Source organism: Tachyglossus aculeatus, chromosome 21 (genome assembly GCF_015852505.1).
Source record: "Tachyglossus aculeatus isolate mTacAcu1 chromosome 21, mTacAcu1.pri, whole genome shotgun sequence".
Classification (NCBI taxonomy): domain Eukaryota; kingdom Metazoa; phylum Chordata; class Mammalia; order Monotremata; family Tachyglossidae; genus Tachyglossus; species Tachyglossus aculeatus.
Window position 1 is genome coordinate 16393641 of NC_052086.1, and position 21080 is coordinate 16414720.

General features: G+C 46.1%; 1 protein-coding gene across 1 annotated transcript in view; it reads left to right on the forward strand.

The window, feature by feature from the left end:
• The first annotated feature begins 279 nt into the window (after positions 1-279).
• CDIP1 (cell death inducing p53 target 1) overlaps positions 280-21080 on the forward strand; it is a 53090-nt gene continuing 32289 nt past the window's right edge. Inside the window, exon 1 of the mRNA XM_038762332.1 lies at positions 280-340. The gene's annotated coding sequence lies outside the window, so the exon portion shown is untranslated. The remainder of the gene's footprint in view (positions 341-21080) is intronic.

Here is a 21080-nt window from a genome sequence, read left to right on the forward strand (position 1 = left end):
GTTGCCAATTTGTACTTCCCAAGCGCTTAGTACAGTGCTCTGCACACAGTAAGCGCTCAATAAATACGACCGATGATGATGATGACGATGGATTTGTGCTCGGACCGTTGCCCTCGAGCGGCGCCCCAGGCCCGCCCCGCCCCCCGCTGACGTCACCGGGGCGGTCACGTGCCGCGCAGCCGCGCGCCACCGCGCAGGCGCCGTAGGCTCCGCCCCCCTACCTCGCGTCACCGCGCAGGCGCCGCCCCCCTCCCCGCCCCTCCCCCCCCCTCCCTGACAGGGAGCGCGAGCGGGAGGCGCCGCAGTCGTCGGCGGGACTGGAGGGCCGCGGCGGACGGCGGTAGGTAGCTCCCCCGGATGATTGACAGCTCCCCTTTTGGGGGGCAGGGGGGCTCCCCAAGCACCTGATCCCCTCCTCCAGAGCCCCCCACTCCTCCTCGACCGGCCAAGCGACCCCCAGCCCCCCCAGGCCCGTCGTGGACCCCGGGAATGGCAGCCCACCTCCTCAGAGTGGGACCCTTGACAACTCTCCCAGCAGCCTTTGCGCGGGGGCTGCCCCTTGGCTGGGCCCTGCCCCCCTGACCCGTCCTGGGGCCCTTACAGTCATCATCATCATCATCATAATGACATTGATTAAGCGCTTACTATGTGCTAAGCACTGGGGAGGTGACAAAGTGACGGGGTTGTCCCACCGTCTTCATCCCCGTTTCACAGATGAAGGAACTGAGGCACAGACAAGTTAATAATAATAACAGTGATGATGGCATTTATTAAGCGCTTACTATGTGCAAAGCACTTAATAATAATAACAGTGATGATGGCATTTATTAAGCGCTTACTGTGTGCAAAGCACTGGGGAGGTGACAGAGTGATCAGGTTGTGCCACGGGGGGACTTACCGTCTTCATCCCCATTTCACAGATGAGGGAACTGAGGCACAGACAAGTTAATAATAATAATAATGATAGTGGCATTGATTAAGCGCTTACTATGGGCTAAGCACTGGGGAGGTGACAAAGTGATCGTGCTGTCCCACCGTCTTAATCCCCATTTCACAGATGAGGGAACTGAGGCACGGGGAAGTTAATAATAATGATGATAGCATTGACCAAGTGCTTACTATGGGCTAAGCACTGGGGAGGTGACAAAGTGATCGGGTTGGCCCACTGTCTTCATCCCCATTTCACAGATGAGGGAACTGAGGCCCAGAGAAGTTAATAATAATAACAATGATGATGGCATTGATTAAGCGCTTACTATGGGCTAAGCACTGGGGAGGTGACAAAGTGATCGGGTTGTCCCATCGTCTTCATCCCCATTTCACAGATGAGGGAACTGAGGCCCAGAGAAGTTAATAATAATAACAATGATGATGGCATTGATTAAGCGCTTACTATGGGCTTAGCACTGGGGAGGTGCCAATGTGATCGGGTTGTCCCACCGTCTTCATCCCCATTTCACAGATGAGGGAACTGAGGCCCAGAGAAGTTAATAAGAATAACAATGATGATGGCATTGATTAAGCGCTTACTATGTGCTGAGCACTGGGGAGGTGACAAAGTGATCGGGTTGTCCCACCGTCTTCGTCCCCATTTCACAGATGAGGGAACTGAGGCACAGACAAGTTAATAATAATAACAATGATGATGGCATTGATTAAGCTCTTCCTATGGGCTAAGTACTGGGGAGGTGACAAAGTGATCGGGTTGTCCCACCGTCTTCATCCCCATTTCACAGATGAGGGAACTGAGGCGCAGAGAATTTACTAGTAATAACAATGATGATGGCATTGATTAAGCGCTTACTATGGGCTAAGCACTGGGGAGGTGACAAAGTGATCGGGTTGGCCCACCGTCTTCATCCCCATTTCACAGATGAGGGAACTGAGGCACAGAGAATTTACTAGTAATAACAATGATAATGGCATTGATTAAGCGTTTACTATGGGCTAAGCACTGGGGAGGTGACAAAGTGATCGTGCTGTCCCACCGTCTTCATCCCCATTTCACAGCTGAGGAAACTGAGGCACAGACAAGTTAATAATAATAACAATGATGATGGCATTGATTAAGCGCTTACTATGGGCTAAGCACTGGGGAGGTGACAAAGTGATCGGGTTGTCCCACCGTCTTCATCCCCATTTCACAGATGAGGGAACTGAGGCACAGAGAATTTACTAGTAATAACAATGATAATGGCATTGATTAAGCGCTTACTATGGGCTAAGCACTGGGGAGGTGACAAAGTGATCGTGCTGTCCCACCGTCTTCATCCCCATTTCACAGCTGAGGGAACTGAGGCACAGACAAGTTAATAATAATAACAATGATGATGGCATTGATTAAGCGCTTACTATGGGCTAAGCACTGGGGAGGTGACAAAGTGATCGGGTTGTCCCGCCGTCTTCATCCCCATTTCACAGATGAGGGAACTGAGGCACAGAGAATTTACTAGTAATAACAATGATAATGGCATTGATTAAGCGTTTACTATGGGCTAAGCACTGGGGAGGTGACAAAGTGATCGTGCTGTCCCACCGTCTTCATCCCCATTTCACAGCTGAGGGAACTGAGGCACAGACAAGTTAATAATAATAACAATGATGATGGCATTGATTAAGCGCTTACTATGGGCTAAGCACTGGGGAGGTGACAAAGTGATCGGGTTGTCCCGCCGTCTTCATCCCCATTTCACAGATGAGGGAACTGAGGCACAGAGAATTTACTAGTAATAACAATGATAATGGCATTGATTAAGCGTTTACTATGGGCTAAGCACTGGGGAGGTGACAAAGTGATCGGGTTGGCCCACCGTCTTCATCCCCATTTCACAGATGAGGGAACTGAGGCGCAGAGAATTTACTAGTAATAACAATGATGATGGCATTGATTAAGCGCTTACTAGGGGCTAAGCACTGGGGAGGTGACAAAGTGATCGGGTTGGCCCACCGTCTTCATCCCCATTTCACAGATGAGGGAACTGAGGCACAGAGAAGTTACTAATAGTAACAATGATGATGGCATTGATTAAGCGCTTACTATGTGCTAAGCACTGGGGAGGTGACAAAGTGATCGGGTTGTCCCACGGGGGGCTCACAGTCTTCATCCCCATTTCACAGATGAAGGAACTGAGGCACAGACAAGTTAATAATAATAACAGTGATGATGGCATTTATTAAGCGCTTACTATGTGCAAAGCACTTAATAATAATAACAATGATGATGGCATTGATTAAGCGCTTACTATGTGCTAAGCACTGGGGAGGTGACAAAGTGATCAGGTTGTCCCACGGGGGGCTCACCATCTTCATCCCCATTTTACAGATGAGGGAACTGAGGCACGGAGAAGTTAATAATAATAATAATAATAATAATAATAATAATAATAATAATAATAATAATGGCATTAAGCGTTTACTATGTGCAAAGCACATAATAATAATAACAGTGATGATGGCACTTATTAAGCGCTTACTATGTGCTAAGCACTGGGGAGGTGACAAAGTGATCAGGCTGTCCCACAGGGGTCTCACAGTCTTCATCCCCATTTTACAGATGAGGGAACTAAGGCACAGAGAAGTTACTACTACTAATAATAACAATGATGATGGCATTGATTAAGCACTTACTATGTGCTAAGCACTGGGGAGGTGACAAAGTGGTCAGGTTGTCCCACGGGGGGCTCACAGTCTTCACCCCATTTTACAGATGAGATAACTGAGGCACAGAGAAGTTAATAATAATAATAATAATAATGATGATGATGATGGCATTAAGCACTTACTATGTGCAAAGCACTTAATAATAGCAATGATGATGGCATTTATTAAGAACTTACAATGTGCTAAGCACTGGGGAGATGACAAGGTGATCAGGTGGTCCCACGGGGGACTCACAGTCTTCATCCCCATTTTACAGATGAGGTAACTGAGGCACAAAGAAGTTAATAATAATAATAATAACAATGATGATGCCATTTATTAAGCGCTTACTGTGTGCAAAGCACTGTTCTAAGCGCTGGGGAGGTTACAGAGTGATCAGGTTGTCCCCCGGGGGGGCTCACAGTCTTCATCCCCATTTTACAGATGAGGGAACTGAGGCCCAGAGAAGTGAAGTGACTTGCCCGAAGTCACACAGCTGACAAGTGGTGGAGCCTCTGGTGTTGGGGTAGGGACCGTCTCTATATGTTGCCAGCTTGTACTTCCCAAGCGCCTAGTACAGTGCTCTGCACACAGTAAGTGCTTAATAAATACGATTGATTGTTGGGGAACAACCTTAAGGTGAGGAACGTAAACATGCCCCCCCTTCCTCTCCCCCTCATCCCCCTCTCCATCCCCACCTCCTTCCCTCCCCACAGCACCTGTATATATGTATATATGTTTGTACATATTTATTACTCTATTTATTTATTTTACTTGTACACATCTATTCTATTTATTTTGTTAATATGTTTGGTTTTGTTCTCTGTCTCCCCCTTCTAGACTGTGAGCCCACTGTTGGGTTGGGACCGTCTCTATATGTTGCCAACTTGGACTTCCCAAGCGCTTAGTACAGTGCTCTGCACACAGTAAGCGCTTAATAAATATGATTGATTGATTGATTGATTGATGTTCAAGTCAGAGAACACCCAAGCTTCTCCAGACCTCATTTATTTCCCCTCTCCCACTTGCTTCTCAGACTCGAAGTTGGATCAAGTCAGATGGCTTTAAAAAGGAGAATGATTGAGCCGAATGTATTAAGTTCCCCACAGCACCTGTATATATGTATATATGTTTGTACATATTTATTACTCTATTTATTTATTTATTTATTTATTTATTTTACTTGTACATATCTATTCTATTTATTTTATTTTGTTAGTATGTTTGGTTTTGTTCTCTGTCTCCCCCTTTTAGACTGTGAGCCCACTGTTGGGTAGGGACTATCTCTATGTGTTGCAATTTGTACTTCCCAAGCGCTTAGTACAGTGCTCTGCACATAGTAAGCGCTCAATAAATACGATTGATGATGATGATGATTAAGTGCTGTGTTCCGGGGAGTGCGTGATCAGGGGATCCCAGAGCACTCAACAAATTTTATCTTATCCCGTGAGCCCACTGTTGGGTAGGGACCGTCTCTATATGTTGCCAACTTGTACTTCCCAAGCGCTTAGTACAGTGCCCTGCACACAGTAAGCGCTCAATAAATACGACTGATTGATTGATTGACAGCGTGGCTCTGAGGTGGGGAAGTTGCAGATCTTGTTAGTGGTTTTCAGTTAGAGGAACTGAATGGGGAGAGCTGTCCAAGTAGCGTCATCACCGGGGTCAGGATCCTTTAATTCACTGTTCTTGCATTGTGTTTGCTTTTATTTTTAATTCGTCATCTTAATGTCAGGCAGATGTCTTTTGTTTGGCCGTTACATTTGCTTGTAGTATTTTTTTGAGGTGGCTGCCACTCCTCGCTGGTTGTCACAGACCCTTTTGGAAAGTACTGAGAGTTGTGTCCTGGGGTGGTTTGTGGGAGGGAGGGGTGTGTATGTGTCCTTCTAGACTGGGAGCCCACTGTTGGGTAGGGACCGTCTCTATATGTTGCCAACTTGGACTTCCCAAGCGCTTAGTACAGTGCTCTGCACACAGTAAGCGCTCAATAAATGCCATTGAATGAATGAATGAATGTCCTTGCATTCCGGTGTAAAATGACCGGAATTGGGCCTGGCTTTGGGCCGCAGGGGATTCCGAGGACCTGGGTTCTAATCCCACTACCTGCTGTGTGATCTCAGACAAGTCACATAACTCCTCTGTGCCTCAGGTCCCTCATCTGCAAAATGGGGATTTAATACCTGTTCTCCCTCCAACTTAGACTGTGAGCCCCATGTGGAACCGGATGATCTTGTGAGCCCCCCGTGGGACAACCTCATCACCTTGTAACCTCCCCAGCACTTAGAACAGTGTTTTGCACATAGTAAGCACGTAATAAATGCCATCGTTATTATTATTATTATTATTCTGAGAAGCAGCGTGGTCCAGTGGTAAGAGCAGGGGCTTTGGAGTCAGAGGTCACGGGTTCAAATCCCAGCTCTGCCACTTGTCAGCTGTGTGACTCTGGGCAAGTCACTTAACTTCTCTGTGCCTCAGTTACCTCATCTGTAAAATGTGGGTTAAGATTGTGAGCCCCCCATGGGACAACCTAATCACCTTGTATCTACCCCAGCGCTTAGAACAGTGCTTTGCACATAGTAAGCACTTAATAACTGCCATTATTATTATTATTATTATTATCTGCCACAGTGCTTAGTACAGTGCTTGGCACATAGGAAGCACTTCTTAACAAATACCACGATTATCCTTACTGTTGTTATTTTCAAGTGGACCCATCAATCTGTCATAATAATAATGATGTTTAAGCGCTTACTATGTGCAAAGCACTGTTCTAAGCACTGGGGAGGTTACAAGGTGATCAGGTTGTCCCACGGGGGGCTCACAGTTTTAATCCCCATTTTACAGATGAGGAAACAGGCACAGAGAAGTTAAGTGACTTGCCCCAAATCACACAGCTGACAGTTGGCAGAGCTGGGATTTGAACCCATGACCTCTGACTCCAAAGCCCAGGCTCGTTCCGCTGAGCCACACTGCTTCTAGTGCCAACTGTACTTGGGAGAGCAAAACTGAAAATCAAAACACACATTTCCTGCCCCCCAAAGAATTTACAATCCAGGACAGGGAGACAGAAAGACAAAAATGAGCTCCAAAGAGTGGAACTAGTAAGGAGAAAGAGCATATAACAGATCGCAGCTGCCCTGGGGACCTCTGAAAGTCTCTTCCCTATCAATCAATCAATTAATCGTATTTATTGAGCGCTTACTGTGTGCTGAGCACTGTACTAAGCACTTGGGAAGTACAAGTTGGCAACATATAGAGACAGTCCCTACCCAACAGTGGGCTCACAGTCTATAAGGGGGAGACAGAGCCCACTGTTGGGTAGGGACTGTCTCTATATGTTGCCAATTTGTACTTCCCAAGTGCTTAGTACAGTGCTCCGCACATAGTAAGCGCTCAATAAATACGATTGATGATGATGATACTAACAAAATAAAATAAATAGAATAGATATGTACAAGTAAAATAAATAAATAAATAAATAGAGTAATAAATATGTACAAACTTATATACACATATACAGGTGCTGTGGGGAAGGGAAGGAGGTAAGATGGGGGGATGGAAAGGGGGATGAGGAGGAGAGGAAGGAAGGGGCTAAGCCCTGTCGACATGCTTTATTGCTGGCCGACCTGCTCCTCCAAAGACTTGTCCCCATCCTATGCCCCTTGGGAAGACTTTTTCCCTCAGCAATTTCTGAGTTATAGATGAACAAAGCCAGTCTCGAATTCTCAATTTAGAAGCAAGCAGAACAATAACCCTGTCTGCCATTACCTCAAAGTTTCATCTTTTCATCTTTTGTATTGGGGCTAAAACCAAGTTTGGAAAACGCTGCCCGTAGGGACTGATCTCTGGAGTCATTGGAGGGTTTTAGAGATCGACTTTGTCTTGTTTAGGATTAAAACTGCTCAAGGACAGGGACAGGATTAGAGATTTACTTGAAGTAAAGAAACACAAGGTTGTATTGTGTAACTTGGGCATCAATGGATAATGCCCAGGGTAATGGAATGTGTATGATCTGGGGGAAGGAGGTGGTTTGGGGTCTCCCCAAAATTCCCCCAACAGCAATGTGAGGTAATTAGCCCATTGCTCCCGTTAAGCACAAGCAGTTGCTTCTGCCCTTGAAACTTTAAAGACCAAGTCATGCAGCCATTAGCTGGTCTGTTTCATCTTTGACTATTTATTGTCTGATTTGTTCAACTCTGGGGAAATAGCTTGCACGGTGGTTACTTTAAAAATGGCACCATCCAATTTTAGGAGCACAGGGGTCCGGGGGCAGTTTAAACAGGTCCTGGAGATTCACCAAGTCCTTCTCTCTGAAGCTCAGGGCTTCTTTGAGGGGCTGTGGGTCTCCGCAGACAGAGGGGGACGTCTGGAATTGATGTGGTGACAGCCAGGCAAAGACTTTGGAGTGAAAATAATTGAATACATGACCTCCTTGAGATCTTCTCTGATTAATTTCACCTCCCCATCCCACTCCTCACAGTCACTTTGGTGCATCCACCTTATGTCCCCACTCAATCAATTGGTGGTATTTATTGAGCACTTACTGTGGGCAGAGCACTGTCCTAAGCACTTGAGGGAGTGCCGTCTAACAATTGAACAGAGTTGGTAGACATGTTCCCTGCCCACTGTGCGCTTACAGCCTAGAGAGGGAGAAAGACATTAATATAAATAAATAAATTACAGAAGTGGGCATAAGTGCTGTGTGGCTGAGGGAGCGGTGAGAAAAGGGAGCAAATTCATTCATTCAATCGTATTTATTGAGCGCTTACTGTGTGCAGAGCACTGTACTAAGCGCTTGGGAAGTACAAGTTGGCAACGTATAGAGACGGTCCCTACCCAACAGTGGGCTCACAGTCTAGAAGGGGGAGACAGACAACAAAACAAAACATCATCATCATCATCAATCGTATTTACTGAGTGCTTACTGTGTGCAGAGCACTGTACTAAGCGCTTGGGAAGTACAGGTTGGCAACATATAGAGACGGTCCCTACCCAACAGTGGGCTCACAGTCTAGAAGGGGGAGACAGACAACAAAACAAAACATGTGGTGTCAAGTCGTCAGAACAAATAGAGTTAAAGCTAAATGCACATCATTAACAAAATAATAGAGTAGTAAATATGTACAAGTAAAATAAATAGAGTAATAAATCTGTACGAACATACAGGTGCTGTGGGGAGGGGAAGGAGGTAGGGCAGGGGGGATGGGGAGGAGGAGAGGAAAAAGGGGGGTCAGTCTGGGAAGGCTTCTTGGAGGAGGTGAGCTCTCAGTAGGGTTTTGAAGGGAGGAAGACAGCTAGCTTGGAGAATGTTTTTTGTTTTTGTTGCGTGCTAGGTGTAGGCTACTGTGGATTTAGTTGCTGCATGCAGGGAGCCCCATCACACTCATTGTTTATATCTCTCAATGAATTGTAATCACTATGGTTAGTCTAACGCAGTCTTGGCCAAACTCACAATCTGAAGAACTGCAAACCGAAAGGCAACAATTAATAGGGCCGAGAAGCACAGGTTCAAAAAAAGCAAATCCAACCGCAAGGGTGACGAAGAAGGGAGTAGGAGAAGAAAGGAGGGCTTAGTCAGGGAAGACTTCCGGAAGGAGCTGTGCCTTCAATAAGGCTTTGGAGGTGGGAAGAGTGATTATCTGTCAGATATGAACAGGGTGGATGTTTTAGGCCAGGGGCAGGACACGGGCGGGAGGTTGGCAGTGAGATAGAGGAGATCAAGGTACAGTGAGTAGGTTGGCATTAGAGGAGCAAAGTGTGCTCCTCCTTGTAGTGGGAGAGAACAAGGAGAGTTAGGAGGGGGCAAAGGGGATCCTCCCGCCTCCCATGCCCCCTCACCCCACAGTAGCACTTAGGGACTAAACTCTGTTGCTTCTCCCTACCTGTAATTTACTTTACTAATCTCCTCACCGTACCTCGTTCTCGCCCGTCCCGCCATCGACCCCCGGCCCACGTCATCCCCCGGGCCTGGAATGCCCTCCCTCTGCCCATCCGCCAAGCTAGCTCTCTTCCTCCCTTCAAGGCCCTACTGAGAGCTCACCTCCTCCAGGAGGCCTTCCCACACTGAGCCCCTTCCTTCCTCTCCCTCTCGTCCCCCTCTCCATCCCCCCATCTTACCTCCTTCCCTTCCCCACAGCACCTGTATATATGTATATATGTTTGTACATACTTGTTACTCTATTTATTTATTTATTTTACTTGTACATATCTATTCAATTTATTTTATTTTGTTAGTATGTTTGGTTCTGTTCTCAGTCTCCCCCTTTTAGACTGTGAGCCCACTGTTGGGTAGGGACTGTCTCTATATGTTGCCAACTTGTACTTCCCAAGTGCTTAGTACAGTGCTCTGCACACAGTAAGCGCTCAATAAATACGACTGATGATGATGATGATACTAGATTGTAAGCACCTTCAGGGCAGGAGTGTGTCCTCCTACTTTATTCGTACGCTCCCAAGCACTTAGTACAGTGCTGTGCACACGGGAAGTGCTCAGTAAGTACTATTCATTCAAGCATGTTTATTGAGCGCTTACTGTGTGCAGAGCACTGTACTAAGCATGCTTATAATAATGATAGCATTTATTAAGCGTTTACTATGTGCAAAGCACTGTTCTGAGCGCTGAGGAGGTTACAAGGTGATGAGGTTGTCCCACGGGGGGCTATTAATTGATTGGGGTGCTAGTAAAGGGCTTTTCTAACTTTACTAATCGATCAGTGGTATCTATTGAGCGCTTACTGTGTGCTGAGCACTGCACTAAGCACGCTTATAATAATAATGATAGCATTTATTAAGCGCTTACTATGTGCAAAGCACTGTTCTGAGCGCTGGGGAGGTTACAAGGTGATGAGGTTGTCCCACGGGGGGCTCGCAGTCTTCATCCCCATTTTCCAGATGAGGGAACTGAGGCCTAGAGAAGTGAAGTGACTTGCCCAAAGTCACACAGCTGACAAGTGGCGGAGGTGGGATTTGAACCCATGACCTCTGACTCCAAAGCCCGGGCTCTTTCCACTGAGCCACGCTGCTTCTCACGCTCGGGAGAGTATAGTAAAACAGAGTTGGAGGGCACGTCCCCTGCCCACAATGAGTTTACAGTTTAGAGGGATTATATTCCTTGTTCTTTAGGGGACTGGGCTAGAAATGATAATAATAATAATGATGGCATTTATTAAGCGCTTACTATGTGCAAAGCACTGTTCTAAGTGCTGGGGAGGTTACAAGGTGATCAGGTAGTCCCATAGAGGGCTCACAGTCTTAATCCCCATATTACAGATGAGGGAACTGAGGCCCAGAGAAGTTAAGTGACTTGCCCAAAGTCACACAGCTGACAATTGTGATATATTTAGAAGATTAGGCTAACCAAACTACGGTGTACTATTTCATTTTAAGACCTCGGGGAGGCAAGAGGGATTCTGTGTTGAGGGCTTGCGAGCGTCTTCCTTGCCTCCAGCTGAGTTGATCTTTCCCAAGTGCTTACTACAGTGCTCTGCACACAGTAAGTGCTTAATAAATAAGATTGAATGAATGAATCTGCCCTGCCAGACCGTTCATCAGCGTCTCCTTCCTCGGGCTTCCCAAGGCCGCCCTTGGTGGGAATCATCTGGTTTCTCCACTCTGGCTTTTTGGGGGGTGGGAGGAGCTCCCTCTTCTTCAATAGGAGGATGGAGCATCAGTGCAGACCTGGAGGGATATGGGGCATTTCAGTACGGGACCATTCGGAGTCCAAAATGCATGTTGGAAAAGGGAGATGGAGAGTGTATGAGGAAGCTTTTTTCCCTCCTCAAAGCCGACAGATAACCATTCTCTCCTCCTTCAAAGCTTTATTGAAGACAGATCTCCTCCAGGAGGCCTTCCATGACTAAGCCCCCATTTCCTCTTCTCCCACTCCCTTCCGCATCAGCCTACACTTGGATTTGCTGCCTTTATTCACTCCTCCCTCAGCGCCACAGCACTTGTGTTCATATCAATCAATCAATCAATCAATCAATCGTATTTATTGAGCGCTTACTATGTGCAGAGCACTGTACTAAGCGCTTGGGAAGTACAAATTGGCAACATATAGAGACAGTCCCTACCCAACAGTGGGCTCACAGTCTAAAAGGGGGAGACAGAGAACAAAACCAAACATACTAACAAAATAAAATAAATGGAATAGATCAATCAATCAATCAATCAATCGTATTTATTGAGCACTTACTATGTGCAGAGCACTGTACTAAGCGCTTGGGAAGTACAAATTGGCAACATATAGAGACAGTCCCTACCCAACAGTGGGCTCACAGTCTAAAAGGGGGAGACAGAGAACAAAACCAAACATACTAACAAAATAAAATAAATAGAATAGATCAATCAATCAATCGTATTTATTGAGCACTTACTATGTGCAGAGCAGTGTACTACGCGCTTGGGAAGTACAAATTGGCAACATATAGAGACAGTCCCTACCCAACAGTGGGCTCACAGTCTAAAAGGGGGAGACAGAGAACAAAACCAAACATATTAACAAAATAAAATAAATAGAATAGATCAATCAATCAGTATTTATTGAGCACTTACTATGTGCAGAGCACTGTACTAAGCGCTTGGGAAGTACAAATTGGCAACACATAGAGACAGTCCCTACCCAACAGTGGGCTCACAGTCTAAAAGGGGGAGACAGAGAACAAAACCAAACATACTAACAAAATAAAATAAATAGGATAGATATGTACAAGTAAAATAAATAAATAAATAAATAGAGTAATAAATATGTACAAACATATACAGGTGCTGTGGGGAAGGGAAGGAGGTAAGATGGGGGGATGGAGAGGGGGACGAGGGGGAGAGGAAGGAAGGGGCTCAGTCTGGGAAGGCCTCTTGGAGGAGGTGAGCTCATGTGGGTGGATCGGTGCACGGTTCCCCGGGCCCTGCCGGGGCGGGGAGACCGGGCTGGGTGTGGGGTCCGGGCCTGGCGGCGGAGGGAGGGGTCCACTCCTCAAGAACCTGTCATGGCTCTCCAGCGCTCTTCGTGAAGCCAAAACTCCTCCTAATTGCCCCTAAGGCCCTCCCTCAGTTCTCTCCCACTCAGTCAGTCAGTGGTATTTATTGAGTGCTTCCTATGTTCAGAGCTCTGTACTAAGCACTTGGGAGTTAGCATTCATTGCTTGGGGAAGCAGCGTGGCTCAGTGGAAAGAGCCCGGGCTTTGGAGTCAGAGGTCAGGGGTTCGAATCCCGGCTCTGCCAATTGTCAGCTGTGTGACCTTGGGCAAGTCACTTCACTTCTCTAGGCCTCAGTTACCTCATCTGTAAATTGGGGATTAAGATTGTGAGCCCCCCTGTGGGACAACCTGATAACCTTGTAACCTCCCCAGCGCTTAGAACGGTGCATTGCACATCATCATCATCATCATCATCATCAATCGTATTTCTTGAGCGCTTTCTGTGTGCAGAGCACTGTACTAAGCGCTTGGGAAGTACAAGTTGGCAACATAGAGAGACGGCCCCTACCCAGCAGCGGGCTCACAGGCTAGAAGGGGGAGACGGACAGCAAAACAAAACATATAACAATAATAAAATAATAATAATAATAACAAAAAATAAAATAAATAAAATAAAATAAAAATAGAATAAATATGTACAAGTAAAAGAAATAGAGTAATAAATATGTACAAACATATGTATATACAGGTTAGCAGTCATGTGCCCTGCCCACAACAAGCTCACAGTCTAGAGGGGATCCCACTGATTTGTTCACTCACTTCTCCCCCCAACACTGCTGCCGGCCCCCTTGTTTCCCCCAAGTTCACTTGCGCACTGCATCCGGTTTTTGTTATTTTGTTTTTTTTATGGTTTTGGTTAAGTGCTTACTATGTGCCAGACACTGAAGTAAGTACTGGGGTAGGTACAAGCTGATCAGGTTGGATGTAGTCCATGTCCCACCTGGGTCTCACAGTTTTTATTCCCATTTTACAGATGAGGTAACTAAGGCCCAGAGAAGTAATGATAATAATAATAATGGTATTTATTAAGCGCTTACTATGTGCAAAGCACTGTTCTAAGTGCTATTCTAAGCACTGGGGAGGTTACAAGGTGATCAGGTTGCCCCACGGGGGGCTCACAGTCTTAAGCTCCATTTTACAGATGAGGTGACTGAGGCACAGAGAAGTTAAGTGACCTGCCCAAAGTCACACTTGCCTGAGGCCACACACCAGACAAGCGGTGGAGCCGGAATGAGAGCCCAGGTCCTTCTGAATTCCTGGCCCGTGCTCTATCCACTAGGCTAAGCTGCTTGTTCTCATCTTGGTGGCATCCGACCCCTTTCTCATGCCCTTCATCCCTCCTGGAACTCCCTCCCCCTTCGAATCGGACAGATCACAGCCCTCCCTGTCTCCAAAATCCTGTGTGAATTCCCACCTCCTCCAGGAGGCTTTTGCCAGTTGGTTTACTTTTCCTTTAAAACATTCAGTCACCTTGCCCCCTCCTACCTCACCTCCCTGCTATCGTACGACAACCTGGCACAGAGCCGGCACACTCTGCTCCTCTAATGCCAACCTTCTCACTGACCCTCCATCTCATCTATCTCTCCCACATCCTGCCTCTGGCCTGGAATGGCCTCCCTCCTCCTATCTGACGGACAGTTACTCCCCCCCCCCCAATTCAAAGCCTTATCAAAAGCACATCTCCAAGAGGTCTTCCCTGACTAAGCCCTCCTTTCCTCCTCTCCCACTCCTTTCTACGTCACCCTGACTTGTTCCCTTTATTCATCCCCCAGTCCCAGCCCCACAGCCCTTATGTGCATATCTGTAATTTTATTTATTTATATCAATGTCTGTCTCTCCCTCTAAATTGTAAATCATTGTGGGCAGGGAACGTGTCTGTTATATTGTTATATCAAACTCTCCCAAGTGCTTAGTACAGAGCTCTGCACACAGTAAGCATGTAATTAATAATAATAATAATAATAATGACATTTATTGAGCGCTTACAATGTGCCAAGCACTGTTCTAAGCGCTGGGGAGGTTACAAGGTGATCAGGTTGTCCCACGGGGGGCTTACAGTCTTAATCCCCATTTTACAGCTGAGGTAACTGAGGCACAGAGAAGTTAAGTGACTTGCCCAAAGTCACACAGCTGACAATTGGCAGAGCCGGGATTTGAACCCATGACCTCTGACTTGATTGACTGACTGACTTAAGTCTTATCCTCCCAATCACACCTCAGCCCGTCTATACACTTCCTGCCACCTGTAGCCCTCTGGAATATTATCAATTTCCGTATTCTGCTATTTAAACACTTCCTCCTCCTATCTGGAAAGCGGCGTGGTCTAGCAGAAAGAGCACTGAGAGACAGAAGGCCTGGGTTCTAATAATAGTAATAATGTTGGTATTTGTTAAGCGCTTACTATGTGCCAAGCACTGTTCTAAGCGCTGGGGAGGTGATCAGGTTGTTCCACGGCGCCCAGCTGGCCTGCTCTCTGACTTTGTGCAAGTCACTTCACTTCTCTGAGGCTCGGTTCCCTCTCCTGCAAAATGGGGATTCAATATGTAATTCTTCCCTCCTGCTCAGACTTGGAGCCCCATCAATCGGTTGTAGTATCGAGTTGTACACTGTTAGGTAGGGACTGTCTCTATATGTTGCCAATTTGTACTTCTCAAGCGCTTAGTACAGTGCTCTGCACATAGTAAGCGCTCAATAAATACGATTGATTGATTGATTGATTGAGTGTATACTGTATGCAGAGACTGTATTAAGCGCTCGAGAGAGGACAAGATAAAGAGTCGGTAGACCTGTCATGGTAGCCCACAGTGAACTTCCAGTCTGGATTATTATTATATAAATAAATGTTACGGATATCATCATCATCAATCGTATTTATTGAGCACTTACTGTGTGCAGAGCACTGTACTAAGCGCTTGGGAAGTACAAGTTGGCAACATATAGAGACATGTACATGAATGCTGTGGGGCTGAGGGAGGGGTGAATAGAAGGTGGAAATCCAAGTGCAGGGGAGACGCAGAAGGGAGTGGAAGAAGAGGAAAATGAGGGCTTAGTCGGGGAAAGCCTGCTGGAGGAGATGTGCTTTTAATAAGGCTTTGGAAGTGGAGAGTGATTGTCTGGTGGATCTGAAAAGGGAAGATGTACCAGACCGTAGGCAGGTCGTGGGCGAGAGGAAGGCGGTGAGATAGATGATAAAAATAATAATAATGATGGTATTTATTAAGCACTTACTACGTGCAAAGCCCTGTTCTAAGTGCTGGGCAGGTTACAAGGTGATCAGGTTGTCCCACGGGGCGTTCACAGTCTTAATTTTACAGATGAGGGAACTGAGGCACGGAGAAGTTAAGTGACTTGCCCAAAGTCACACAGCTGAACAATTGGCAGAGCCGGGATTTGAACCTTTGACTCCAAAGCCCATGCTCTATGGGATCGAGGTACAGTGATTAGGTCGGCATTAGAGGAATGAAGTGTGTGGGCTGGGTTAGAATCGAAAACCAGCGAGGGAAAGTAGCGCTGTAAGCTCGCTGTGGGCAGGGAATGTGTCTGTTTATTGTTATATTGTACTCTCCCAAGCTCCTAGTGTAGTGCTTTGCACACAGTAAGCGCTCAATAAATACGATTGAATAAATGAATGAATGAATAAGGGACCTGATCTTGTGGGACCTAATTGACTTGTATCTATCCCAGCACTTAGTACAGTGCTTGACACGTAGTAAGCGCTTAACATTCAGTCATTCAATCGTATTTCATTCAGTCGTGTTTATTGAGCACTGGCTGTGTGCAGAGCACTATACTAAGCGCTGGGGAAAGTACAGTACAACAATAAACAGTGACATTCCCTGCCCACAACTAGCTCACGGTCTAGAGTAATAATAGCAAATTAATGAATTAACAAATAGCATAATTTTTAAATTATATGGCATCTGGCACTACCATTAGAATCTATGCCCCTTGAGGGGTGGGATGGTGTCTTCTATCCGTGCTAGTGCCCTCCCCAGTGCTTAGTACAGTGCTGTGCACACAGTAGGTGCTCAAAAATTCCTGTTGATTGGTTGCTATCCCAGGGTTTTCTGAGGGCATAAAAACTGCTTCATAGTCTCAGATCTAGTGTCAACACAGGCCTGGAAACTCAGACTTTAGTACGTTTAACACAGAAAGCCAGCAGCTCCTCTTTGGTGCCTGAGGCCGCGTTTCTCTTTTGTCAACTCCTTTATCTTTGGCAGCAGAGAGAAAAAACTGTCAGCACATCATCTAAAAACTCCAGTTTATTCCAAATGTCAGCCTCCTCCTTTGCCAAACCCTTTATCAGTGCAGTTCCCCGGGAAATATTAAGGAACCCGCCCTTCCAAATGAGAGATAATTTGTCAGTTTTACAGGGCTATAACTGTGATTTATTTTTTTTATTATTTTTATTTTTAGTTCCCACCCCTAAGCTGACTAGATCACACTGTGGTAAATAGAATCCGTCCCTGCCCAAGGAGACGGATTGAGAAGCAGCGTGGTCTGGTGGAAAGTCAGGGGACCTTGGTTCTGATCCCAGCTCTGCCATGTGTCTCCTGTGTGACCTTGGGCAAGTGACTTAACTTCTCTCTGCGTCGGTTCCCTCTTCTGCCAAATGGGGACTTAATTGTATTTACTGAGCACTTACTGTATGCAGTTCACTGTACTAAGCAGTTGGGAAAGTACAATATAACAGAATTGGTAGACACGTTCTCTGACCACCTCTTTTTCCTTCTACTCAGACTGTGGGCCTCATGTGGGGTCAGATGATCTTTTACCTACCCCAGGGCTAAATGCAGTGCTTGACACACAATAAGCTTAACAAATATCACAATTATTAAATTTTGTGGTGTTTGTCACCACCATTAGACTGTGCACTCCTTGAGGGCATGGAGGGTGTCTTTGACCTCCATTTTGCCCTCCCTGATGCTTAGTATAGTGCCCTGCTCACAATAAGTGCTCAAAAGCTCTTGTTAATTGGTTGGCTGATATCCCAATATTACTCTATTTATTTATTTTACTTGTACATATTTATTCTATTCATTTTATTCTGTTAATATGTTTTGTTTTGTTCTCTATCTCCCCCTTCTAGACTGTGAGCCCACTGTTGGGTAGGGACCGTCTCTATATGTTGCCAACTTGTACTTCTCAAGCGCTTAGTACAGTGCTCTGCACACATTAAACGCTCAATAAATATGATTGAATGAATGAATCCCAGGGATTACTGGGGGTATAAGAGCTGCTTCATGGTATCACAACTATCATCAACACAGGCCTGGAAACCCGGACTTCTTGTGTTTAACACAAAAAGCCAGCAGCTCCTCTTTGGTGCCCGAGGTCACGTTTCTCTTTTATCAACTCCATTATCTTTGGCAGCAGAGAGAAAAAACTGTCAGTACATCATCTGAAAACTCCAATTTATTCCATAATGTCAGCCTCCTCTGACCCTTTATCAGAACAGTTCCCCAGGAAATATCATTAAGGAACCCATCCTTCTGAATAAGAGATCTTTGTCAGTTTTACAGAGCTGTTGCTGTGATTTTTTAAAAATTATTTTTATTTATTTATTTTTTCCAGTGTCAACCCATAAACTGACTAGATCACAGTGTGGTAAATAGAATCCATTCCTGCCCAAGGAGACAGATTGAGAAGCAGTATGGCCTAGTGGAGAGAGCCCGGGCCTGGGAATCAGAGGACGTGGGTTCTAATCCCAACTCCTTCACCTTTCTGCCATGCGACTTTGGGCAAGTCACTTCATTTCTCTGGGCCTCTGTTACCTAATCTGTAAAATGGGGATGAAGACTGTGAGCCCCAGATGGGATGTGGACTGTGTACAACCTGATTAGCTCGTATCTACTCCAGTGCTTCGTAGAGTGCCCAGCACATAGTAAGCACTTAACAAATACCATTAAAAAAATAAAATAAAAACGGAGCCAGGCTGGGGAACTTGGGCTTTCTTTGCCATTCTGTTTGTCACCTCTCGATTTACTGTGCTGTAGATGTTTAACCATTCCAGGCAAGACAATTACCAGACGATGTTTTTTTTCCTCAACTCTGGGTGCTGTGAACATCACTGACAGTGTTGAATTTGTGATCACATTAAATTGACCAAACAGATAGATTAATGAGCGTGGCTACGCTTGTTTTGAACCTCACAATTTGCGGTTGAGCCCCAAAGGGAGGAGGAGATGGAGTTCACCCTTGGAGAACAAGGGAAACAACCCTTAGAAGTCTGTTTTCACTGGTCACAAGCCAACAAGGAGGAGCGACCCAGGGCTCTTGAGTTTAGAGGATTCCCCGGAATTGATGTGAAGGTACTTGGGCGAAATTGAAGCATTGTAGTCGTTCAGGTTCTTGTCATTTCATAATGCGATTTTAGAGCTGATAGTAGAGGATGGGAGCTTCTCTAATTGGCATGTGACTAATCTGGGAGACATTATCCTTGACACCAGGTCTCTGCTGCTTTTTTTGTGGTATTAACAGTAAGAAGGATAATTATTGTGGCTCTTGTTCGGTGCTTACTGTTTGTCAGACACTTTACTAAGGCGCAAGCTAATCGGGTTGGACACTGTCCCTGTCCCACATGGGGCTCACAGTCTTAATCCCCACTATTCAGATGAGGTAACTGAGGCCCAGAGAAGTGAAGTGACTTTGCCCAAGGGAGAGGGGGAAGGAATTCCAGAGGTCAAGGTTGAGGTCTGGATTAATCAGGGACTGATTGCCTGGAGGAGAGGATATTTTTGCAAGACTTTGATGGAGACTCATTGTGGGCAGGGAATGTGTCTGTTATATTCTGTTGTACTCTCCCGAGTGCTTAGTACAGTGCTCTGCACACAGTAAGCGCTCAAGAAATGCAATTGATTGGGAATGAACGTGGGTGTTTCAGGGAGAAGAAAGACTGAACAGTCTTTTGGAGGCAAGGAGAGGCCTGAACTGGGATCATTTTGAATGGCACGGGGGGCCCGGAGTGGAGAGGGGGTGTTGGGATGACAGGGGAGGGACTGTCCTGGAAGAAGATAGCCCAGAGCTGAGAGGGAGAGAGCCTTGAAGTTGATAGATGGTGTTTTTTTAATTAAGCACTTACTACGTATCAGACATTGGTCTAAGCGCTTGTTTGCTATATGACCTTGTCTGCCCCCTTTTTCCTCTCCTCCTTCCCCTCCCCACAGCACCTGTATATATGTTTGCACAGATTTATTACTCTATTTATTTTACTTGTACATATTTACTATTCTATTTATTTTGTTAATGATGTGCATTTAGGTTTAATTCTATTTGTTCTGATGACTTGACACCTGTCCACATGGTTTTTTTTGTTGTCTGTCTCCCCCTCTAGACTGTGAGCCCGTTGTTGGGTAGGGACCGTCTCTATATGTTGCCAACTTGTACTTCCCAAGCGCTTAGTACAGTGCCCTGCACACTGTAAGCGCTCAATAAATACGATTGAATGAATGAATGAATGCCACTTGTTTTGACCTCGGGCAAGTCACTTGACTTCTCTGGGCCTCAGTTACCTCATCTATAAAATGGGGATTAAGGCCATGAGCCCTATGTGGGACAGGGACCGTGTCCAGCCTGATTAACTTGTCTCTACCCCAGTCCTTAGTTCAGTGCCTGGCACATAGTAAGCACTTAACAGATGCCACAACAACAACAAAAAAAGGTTCTGGAGAAGTAGATTCAAGTGAATTAGGTTGGACACAGTCCCTGTCCCATATGGGGCTCATAGCCCCAAGTAGGAAGGAGAACAGGAGAGCTGAGGCACAGAGAAGTAAAGTGACTTCCCCAAGGTCACAGAGCAAGCATTCGGCAGAACCGGAATTAGAACCCAGGGCCTCCGACTCCCAGGTTCGGGCTCATTCCACTAGTCAGTGACTCAGTGTTTCTTTTATGGGTGAAGAAATGGGTAACCATGAGAGATCTGGGGAAGAGGGACATGGGTGTGCCCTCCTGGGTGTTTTAACAAGATGATAGGAGCAGCCGGAAGATTGGTTGAACAAGGGAGAGGCTGGAGGCAGGGGGAGCAAAAAAGAGGTTGGTGCGATAGAGTCCAGTCAGGAGGTGATGAGAGTGATCAGAGGGTTAGAAAGTAAGGGGTGGATCCACAAAATATTAGAGAGAAAGAGCTGGGGAGACTTAGAGCCAGAGGGGATGATTGATTCAAAATAATAATTGGTATTATTCTTGTTATTAGTCATGCTATTCGTGAAGCACTTACTATGTGCCAGGCACTGTACAAAGTGCCAGGGTAGATATAAGATTTGGCCCCACAGCCCCCTCCAGTTATCGCCCCGTCTTTCTCCTACCCTTCCATTTCAAAGCCCTGGAGTGAGTCGTCTACACTCGCTGCCTCAAACTCCTCTCCTCCAATTCTCTCCTGGACCCCCTTCAATCTGGCTTCCGCCCCCTCCACTCCACTGACGCCGCCCTCTCAGAGGTCACCAGTGACCTCCTTCTTGACAAATCCAA